The sequence below is a fragment of the Lycium ferocissimum genome, unplaced genomic scaffold (assembly GCF_029784015.1).
Source record: "Lycium ferocissimum isolate CSIRO_LF1 unplaced genomic scaffold, AGI_CSIRO_Lferr_CH_V1 ctg4863, whole genome shotgun sequence".
NCBI classification, from domain to species: Eukaryota; Viridiplantae; Streptophyta; class Magnoliopsida; order Solanales; family Solanaceae; genus Lycium; species Lycium ferocissimum.
In genome coordinates, this window is record NW_026725796.1 from 6,593 (window position 1) to 16,842 (window position 10,250).

Consider the following 10,250-nt stretch of genomic DNA (forward strand, 5'->3'; position numbering starts at 1 on the left):
CACGTATGATAAGTTCAGTAAATATAAACTAATTGGGTCCCTCTCCTCATTCTCCTTTGCATGGCCACTTGGGCTGAGGTCCTGCCCTGGCCCAATAGGAAAATTCTTTCAAAAGATTTATTGAGTCCGAGAAAAGAAAAACGGAAGCTAATATATATCGAAGGCCCAGTCATGAGTGAAAATGACAAAAAGGTCCAACCACAGGTGAAAATGGTTAATTAGGGAGTTTGGTACACCCCTAGTCTAATCCCTCCTCCATCCTTTATATTATTTCAGTTGGATGTTGTATTGTATTTGGTACTAGTATATTACCCGCGCGATGCGCGGCATTATGAAAAGAAAAATAATCATAGCAAATTTTAATCTTGCTTGTTGATCACATAAAATATAATTTCTTGTTGTAAATTCTCAAATGTCATCTTGCTTCTTTTCACAATGTATCTAAGAACAACAACACTATGAAATTATCATGTAGTCATGGTCTCATGGAATAAATTTTGAACCAAATTCAAATATAATAACCATATATAGTACTTGATACAAACAGTCAGAAGTTGAAATGGATCCATTCCATTTAGCGAACGAACCACGTATTATTGAAACACCAATTAAAAAGGTCCTCCTTACAACTTGAAACTACAGCTATCAAAAAAACACAAAAAACATCGACCAACTAACAAACTCTCTATCTATTGCTATTATAATTAACAACCTAGCCCTTTCTATACAGTTGACCCCAACAGTATCTATTCTATCCATCTTCTATCTTTGTATGCATGTTGCCACTTCATCATGTCAAAAAATCTGTATTTGCACTCCTGTAGCACTTCCTTACTAATTGAAAGTGGATGAGGCACCTGGAGTCATTCCTTGCCATCCAAATATGATATATAATTGCAGCAACGATAACCCAGATGAATGCCTTGCTTATCTTCCTGAATGCTTTGCTTATCTTCCTATTTCCCTCCTTGCCACCTTGGTCCACATTCCCAATAGATCCTGCCTCTTTATATTAATCTGTAGTCTGGCTAGAGCAATAATGAAACAGGCTTGTGAGAATACACATTCAAAGAACAGGTGCTTCTTTTATTTAAGTAGTAGTACCACATAGCAAGCAGGCACTGTCTTGACTATTTGTTCTTATTTGGACTGGAGAGATATTGAATTCAAGACATAGTCCATGACAGCCATCTTCCACATAAGAGCTTCTTCAATTTTCATGCGGTTTTCTGTTGCTGCAAAAGACCGAAATAAGATGAACAATAATCACAATGATAAAGAAGCCTCTGTCCAAATAATGAATATATTGGCTTCTTTGTTAAATTTGATAGGAGGATAATCAAAAGAATGTTGCACATCATAAGTGAAATAATGTCAGTGTTATTCATGAATAGGTCCATAATCGTGGCGATTGATAAAAGCGAGAAAACTATCTTATTAACAAAATTGCAACACTTTCATTTCCTTCTTTTTTTTCTCCAGATATATAAGTTCTCACAAATTTTACACTATGAAGAGAAATCTTTTTATGATCAAAGGTCTTAACAAATTAATTAATTTCATCATTGGATCAAGTAGAGAATAATTCTCTTTTGAATCAAGGTATAGGTCATTTATGCAATTTCAATAACCTCATTTGCATCATATCAACAAATAAACCGTATCTAACAACATATATCTACTCTACTTAATCATCTATAGCACAAATGTTATTTTCTTTAGCACAAACTTGAATATTAGTATAGTTAACAAACCAATAATATATATTCTGTTATGAATAAATTTAGAATCGATATCCATCTTTAAATGAATCAAATTTCATTTTTTATGGACTTGGACTCACCACTTTCTCTCCCTCCATCTTGGTCTTAATGAAAGAGTAGGACTGCAACTCCACAATTTTCAATGCAAAGTTCCAAACTGTGTTGAAATTTTATTGCCTGCAACATATTTATCGTTTTAATTTCCTCATCAAGGTACTTGTAAGTCTGTAATATTACATTATGCTGATATAACTTAACAAAGATGTATATTTGTTGAATATAATAATTAATAATCCATTATAAGTACATATCTCAACACATTAATTTTCAACTGCATGTGTAAGAGGTGCCGCCCTTTCAAGGGTGTTCGTGGCTTTCTGAATATGTAAAAGAAAACATATAAGTTAAGGAAATTAATGATATGCATGCATGTCAGCTATTAATAGAAAAGTAAAATTGGAAATCTTGTCAACATGCCACTATGATGTGCATGCATGTCAGATATCAATAGCTTCATGATATTAAAAGCTAAACTCAGAGATATTCGTGATTTCAGTGCAACATGATAAGGAAAATTATTTAACTGGCAATACCTAATCATTGTCAAACCCATCAAAAAGCTACCATTCTAAATTGTAAGCAGTTTCAGATTTGAGCACCGTAACCTGTTAGGATATTGATTTAGATTAATACAAAATTTAAAAACAAAATAAAAATCAAATGACTAAAATGACGTTTTAGTTGATTTCCTGCCAACAGAGAAAAACTTAGAGAGGCCTTTTAAAATCAAGCAGAAACCAAAAAGCAGTTTGAACAAACAACAAACATTCTCGAGCAGTATGAAATACTATACATAATTAGAGCAAAAATCTACTCATTCCAACGTTTACTCAAATGTTAGAATTGCTCCATAAGGCCACTCCAACTGATGAAAACTATTTTTCAGGAGGGGATCTAACTGCATCATTTTCTAAAACAGGATTGGGGTTGAAAGAGTTTACTGCCAATCTAACAGTCTCATTTTCTAGCCAAAGATTAGCAAAAATCAGCAATATGAAATACTATACAGAATTAGAGCAAAAAATCTACTCATTCCAATGTTTACTCTCGAGCCCTAGCGAAATACTATACAGAATTAGAGCAAAAATCTACTCATTCCAATGTTTACTCTCGAGGCCTAGCTAACACATGCAACATATAGAACTTGATGAAAATCTGAGAAATTCAAATCCCAAACTTTTATTTTGAGACAGGATTAGAACATGAAAATAATTAAAGGAGGAGGCATCTTCCAAGTCTGAAAAGTACATGAGGTGTAATCGCTTATACTCAATACTTTCCCTTTCATGTCTTATCTTCTATGTGTATCGTCAGCCTTCTTAACTGCTCTATTACTCTCAGCTTCTGGATAGTTCTCTAGTTTCTATTATCTCACTGATTCTTGCTTCATATTTTGTCGATTTTGCCAGAGAAAATTACTCCTAATTCAGCATCAATTTAGGTGTTTTTTTTTTTTTTTTAATGATAGAAACTGGAAAAGTCCGGTGAGTATCACGAATCTTTGGCTGGAATCCTCTTCTCCTATTTGTTTTGTCTAATTGCTATCGAAGTCTTCTCTTATCCATTTATTAGAGCATGTTTATTGATGCAATAGCATTTTCGTCTATTGTTTGTTTTCTTATATTATGGTCTGCTATTTTTCCCCTTGCACATAACATGTTTCATTAATGTTCTGTTCAAGCTATAACCTTAGATTTATTTCCTCCGCCCTTTTTGTTTAATGTCATTTCCCAACAAAAATGTAATTCACGGTACTAAGGAAAGGAATCATTGATAGAAACACATATGGACTAAGGAAAGGAATCATTGATAGAAACACATATGGAAAACTGAATACCATACTCTGACCGGAAACAACGCATATCACATATAAAGTTAATTAAGGCAAGACAAAGAAAAATGAAGTGCAGAGACCAAGAGGAAAACTGGCACACAACTTCAAAAACACCTAATCTTCATTTTATCTCACAAAGGATGAAGAAATAAAAAAAAATAAAAAAATAATAAAAAAAAATGTATATATATATATCATTCAGAATAGAAGCAGCTTATTAAAAAATTATGTAAAGGATAAACTGAACCTGATATGGACTTTCCCTTCGCACAAGCTGTACCGGGTTATTGAGGATTGCCACCAGCCCATTAGGATGGAGTAGAGGAACTTTTCCCGATTTAAAGCTTTGCAGTTATAGGAATCACCAAAATATGTCAACATATTTCAACTGAAAAAAGAGAATTCTCCGAAATTTTTAACTGCAAATGAAGTTGAATAACCAAATAAAAGGAGTTTCCAAAGATTACGACAGGGAAATCTAGAGGAGAACACCGACTAATCTAGTCTTCTTCCGGCAACAAACACCCGATGTAATCTTCGGTCTCTTGACTCATGAATGTAATTGTCAGTCTCTTGCGAAAGATCCATCTTGAGACTTAAAAAAAAAAAAAAAACTAACTAAAAGACCACAAAACTCTGATTCAGTACTTTCGGCTGTGGGAAAAGAAATTGTAGAAACAAAATTGATCTTTCAGGAATTTGATCAGACAGTTTTGCGTGCGGTCTGAAATCAGCGGAAGAGCGGTTCCCTTTGAATTGAATTGAATGGATATAAGTATATAGCAGTGAGTTGAAACAAATACGTGAAGGAAGTTATAATTTCTTTTTGAATTGGCTTTCTTTAAAAAATAAAAAATTATTTATTCTTTTCTCTTCTTCGTTTTTATCTTTTTATTTTCTTTTTTAAAATAGGAATTTTCAGCGTGATTTTACATCATCTCAAATGTTTTCTTTCTCTCGTTATATATAGATTTGTAAAAACTCACATTATTATTGGAAATAATTATGGTTGGAACTAGACATCTTAGGCAAACGGTGCACACGCCGTTTAGATTGACTCTAGATCCTTAGGCGATTTTCGGAACCCCGATCACCCATACTGATTTTTAAATATAAACAAAGATTAACCATGTTTTTAGTAAGATAAAGAATAAAGGTACTAAGAGATGGTAAGGTCAAAATGGCGTGATTTTTTACTCAAAAGAGATGAAACTAGTTGAGCGAATTCTTTCAACAAATGAAACAAGCATGGATTTTCTGGATTTTTAAACCAGCAATAGATAAGGTATTTTTGTGCCAGAGCCCACATAATTTTTTTGGAATGAGACGGCCAAATGGGTTAAAGCCCAACTGATTTTCAAATAAAGGATCTGGGCCTTGCCCAAAAAATTGAAACTCTTTCTGTGGACAAAAATTATTTTTGGCTCTAAGTCCAATTTGACAAATATGAATTTCAATGTATACATGTGTCCAAATTCGTGATAACCCCTTTTGTAAACTGAAAATGGTCAAAATATACCCGTAATTATAAAGGTTTTAAGTAAGATGCTCTAACGTATTATAAAGTTGACCCGAGACCAAGTGTGAACTAAGCATGAACTAAGAGGATATATATTTACTCATATATACATTACAAAAACAAAAATGTTTTCTTTTTAATACGTACTATCCTTATACATAAAAGGGGATATTTCTTATCGGATATTAATAAATCTGAATCTAAAGTACCCATATATAAGGGGATATACTCAAATTTTTCCAAATCAAGTGATATGCAATAAATGGCAATCTTTTAAAAATGCGGGAATTAAACACTAAATAAGCAGTTCATGCAAATAACCACACATTGGAATTTGAAGGTCAACCGTATAGTACGGATCCATAATACTAGAGTGCCTAACACCTTGCCTAGGGGATCACTAGAACCCTTACCTAGAACTTTGAATTACGAAGGCTTTTTCACTGTATATGAATAAATCCTTCAAAACTGATTTTCCTAATTTCCTAAAAATTAGGTGGCGACTCTTTTAAAACAAAGTCCGAAAGAGCACCAACAAGTTCGTAGTAGCTTTTATGCACCCGCGTAAATAGAAAATTGTTACAATTATCATATAAAATCATAAACATGAAAATAAGATGAAATCTTACCTCAAAAACTCAAGAACACCTCAATTCCAAGATCACCTCACCTTGAAATACCCTCCAAACCTTTTACAAGAAGAAGAGACAAGTTTCAACCACACTTTGAAACCCTAAGTACTTTGATCTTCACTTTGATCTTTGATTTATGCTTGGAGAAGTGTTTGAATATGTTGGGAGACGTTTCTAGAGCTTTCTTGAACTTGAGGTTATGTTAAAAATGACTTAAAATGAAGAGGGGTGGTAATATATAAAATCTGGAAAATTCCACTGCCATTACAAAATATGGCCCGTATCCTTGTTATACGGCCTACCCCCTCGCCATACAAAATTATACGGTCCGTACAATGGGCCGTATTTTTTCACCTCAAAAAACTGCCTTCTCTAAAAAAATTTAAAATCCTTAAATACGGTCCTTATCTTAAAATACTGACCATATCTCAATTATACGGTCCTTATTCTATATTCTCAGAAACAACTTTTAACGAACCTTTCCGCTTCGATTTACTTATTCTCTAATCTTCCGTAACTTACCAAACATGAACTTAAACCCTTATAAGCATAAGTTAAGCATATCCAACCTCATATAACTTCGAAGGCAAATCCCGGTGTCCAAAACTAATGCAACTAACATACGACGACTCTAAATGTATAAAACTACAAGGTGTAACAATTTATATTGCACCAAATTGTCACGACCCAACCTAGGGCCATGACAAGTGACCGGGTTTACCCCGTCTGAGAACTCAACCTTTCTTTGGCGACAAATTTTTTTCTGAAATTCTAGCTAAAATACTAGAGTCGATATATAACTCAAAACGTCTTAAAATGTCTTGACATACATACACATACATAAATATATACATGAGTACGGGACAAGGCGGGTCAAGAGGCTACCGCCACTTCGTACAATACCATAGTGACCGACAGACCAAACAAGTATCTATAACACCCACGCTGCTCGCGACGTCTAAAAGTACAACTTGCCGAATATATACACAAAATTATACCAAAATAGGAGCCCTCCGGAACAAATGGAGTTGTCCGACTCCAGAGCCGAGTCCCCCTGGGGCTGATCGCCGCGTCGCGTCCGTACTGCGGGCATGAAACGCGACCGAAGAAAGGGGTCGGTATGCGGATTTTAATATGTATCGAATATGTAAGCGAGGATAGACAATAACCATCGCGCAATTTAGGAAGGAAGAATCATAATCTACCCAATATCTGCAGCCTTCGCTAAAGGAAAACATAAATAAATGCACAAGTCCCAAAACAAGCTTTAAGTAAATAATCGCAGTCCAAAATGTAATCTAGAACACCTCATTTAAAGGAGTAATGCAATACAACACATCACATGCGCCGCTTCCGGCAAAATAATGATTGCCCCTTTGGGCAGCCGCTTCCGGCTCGATATCAATAATGGCCCCTTCGGGCATGCCGCTTGGCATAATGATCATGATGGCCCCTTTCGGGCATTGCCGCTTCCGGCATAATAATGAAGATAGCCCCGCCGGGCATTGCCGCTTCCGGCATAATAATAAAGATGGCCCCTTCGGGCATAATAGTAATGATAACGTAAACATAAGTAGTAAATGAAATAAAATAGTAAAGCCTCGCACCCCTTTCGGAGTGGTTTTAGAAAGTTTAGAAAATAAAAATAAATTTTATGTTTCCTTGAACAAAACTAGTTCTTTAAAAATCATTGGTGAACCACAAACGCGTTTCCGAAGCCACTTTTGGAAAACCGAAGTAATAATTATATCAGTAACGTTGTTGCACAGCAAAGTATACTATAGATCATAATGAAATAGTTCAACAACTGTCCTGTAATTATTGTACCAAAATAAGTCGAATGGAGCAATACAAGAGTCTCGGGACTGTGGGCCCACCTCGGGTCAAGTCGAGGCGGCGAACATAAATTACAAGGACTAGGCTCCCTAAAGCCATCCATGAAGGTTCCGGAGTGATTCGGATATATTGGCAACCGTTACAAAGGTTTAAACATTCCTTTAACCAAAGATAAGGATTTTTGGTTCAATTGCGCTGAGTGAATAGTATGCAAAATCAAACTCGAATTTCCAAGGGCAGAATTATTCCCGAGGTTCCGATCTTCACCTAGTATGACTAGGACGTGCCAAAAGAAGGAAAGGTAGGCTTTACATACCTTATTCGCGTCTCACGCTCGTCTGAGCTCCACTCCCGTTTCTACCAAAATCTACAATTGGTCACAATTACCAAATGGGAGTTACAAGCTTTTAAGAATTCAAGTTAAATCCATATTTGCCTACCGAAATTTTACAAACATCTCCCTATAAATTCAACATCCCGGGAGTTAACATGCCATAATATCAACAACAACATCCACAACAATACCAACAATACAATAATAGACACCACAAATCACAATATAACACAACTAAACTTCTTTCCACCATATTTGACTTTCATTCCGATTTCACCTTTCCAAATTCATGTCAACATTCTCATATTTATTTACTAATCCACAATCATTCAAATACAATTCGGAAACACTTCATATCATTTCTACAAAATATTCGCAACATATACCACATAGGCAAACTTTCCAACAAAGCCATAACGTACCCAAAACTTTCAATCTCTAACATGCATATTCATAGTATATTTCCATCTTCCAATTTCATCAACAACCATCATAATTTGCACCTCTTAACAATTTCATTTCCATGTTAGCATAAAACTAGAATAAAATCATATAATTCCTACAACAACCTAACAATGGATTTTTCATGCCAACTTAAACCATTCACTCCACAAGAATACAACAACACAATTAGTATACTAAATAAATTCCATCCATCTCTCTTCATGCAAAAATACTACACGGCCACACACACATATGTGCCACACGGCCATGCACACCACACACACATCCTAATTCCATAATTTTTCATGCAACCTTAATCACTATAACACATGTGCCCATTCCATAACACAAAACATAGAGTTCTTACCTTTTTCTTCAATTTCCCACTTTCCGCAAACGGAGTTTTCTTGCTTAACTACTTATACCATGTCGAAGAGCGCTTTAAACTTGTTAAGAATTCGAGAAGGAAGAGATTTTTGGATCAAAGTTGAAGGCTTGGAAATTTTTCTTTTTTTTTTTGTTGTTGGCCGAATGGGTGGTTTGGTTGCTCTTCCAAGTTCTTCTTTTTTTTTTCTTGAAAATTCTTGGAGTTATCAAGAATAATGTGGTGGTTTCCTTTTTAATCACATGGATTTTTAATTCCATGTGGGTCTTGGGCCATGGCCTTGGCCGGTCACCCCTCAAAGTTGGGCCTCATTTTCTCTTTTTTTTTTTCTAGCCCAATTCATCATGGTTCCTATTTAAAAAAATTCGGACTAATTTCCAAAATTCCAAGCTTGCCCTTAGGCCTTGTCCAAGGTTCTCATGTCAATATTTCCATAAGTGACAACATGCACACCACATAAAATCAAAGCATGGCCTTATTTTTACAAATCACAATTATGTCCGAATTTCCCAAATGTGCAAAAACACGGGATATAACACAAATCCAATTTACCACTATAATTGAGTAAATTTTAAATTTTCATAGATAAATTTTAAATTTTCATAGATTTGAAATTGAGTGAAATATCACACTTCTTACACAGGTGCAATGGTTTGTTTGTAGTGATCATTTTAGGCAGCATTCACATTATACATGTTCGCATATATTCGTTGTTTTTAATACATGTAAAGTGTAGAACTTTTGGCATGTTTAAAGAGCAAGTAAAAACAAAATGGAAAAGAAACTTTACTGTGCAAACCATCGCGGTAATGGTATAAATATCATCCAACAAATTAAAGGATGACAACACAAGCAAACTTAGAAGGCCATCATCAATTAAATCATATATGAATATATAAAAGGTATAAATGAATAAATACATTAATTAAATTGGTCGCGGATACCAAAAAAAAGTCATTATAGCTAAATGGCATGCGCCTGTAATGACCCGTTTGGTCGTTATTGCACTTTTAACCCATTTACCCACGTTGACCCTTCCCCGAGCCTTGTTAGTATGATTTTGACCTGCGGGGATAGGTGGCACGGTTCCTGAGGTCATTTGGCGAGTTTTATAATAACTTATGAGAAATAGAACCTTAAAGTGAAAAACGGTTGACCGATAGTCGACTTTTGGGTAGACAGTCCTTTTTTGAAAATCCGTCAATTCCGTGAGGTTTGAAGTGTCGATTATGACTTGATGGGATGTTCAGCTTGGTTCCCGAGGCAATCTGGAGCATTTTGGGTTGTTGGTTGGAATGTTGGCTTTTGGCCATTTGGTGTTGACCTAGTCAAATAGACCTCCGATGGGAACTTCGAGACCACGAGTGAGTCTGTAGTGTGATTTTATGTGTGTGTACATGTTTGGTTTGTACCTGGGAGGCCTCGGGTGATTGTCAGGATTTG

General features: G+C 35.2%; 1 long non-coding RNA gene across 6 annotated transcripts; it reads right to left on the reverse strand.

The window, feature by feature from the left end:
* Positions 1 to 486: 486 nt before the first annotated feature.
* LOC132044569 (uncharacterized) lies at positions 487 to 4,448 on the reverse strand. 6 transcript variants are annotated; one of them, XR_009412230.1, is made up of 5 exons: positions 4,154 to 4,448; positions 3,905 to 4,045; positions 2,357 to 2,428; positions 1,844 to 1,940; positions 487 to 1,235 (listed from the first exon to the last, which is right to left on the reverse strand). It is a non-coding gene; the product is annotated as an uncharacterized LOC132044569 (long non-coding RNA). The 6 variants fall into 6 exon arrangements; XR_009412228.1 differs by having other exon boundaries at positions 3,938 to 4,439; XR_009412227.1 differs by having other exon boundaries at positions 3,905 to 4,438.
* Positions 4,449 to 10,250: the final 5,802 nt, after the last annotated feature.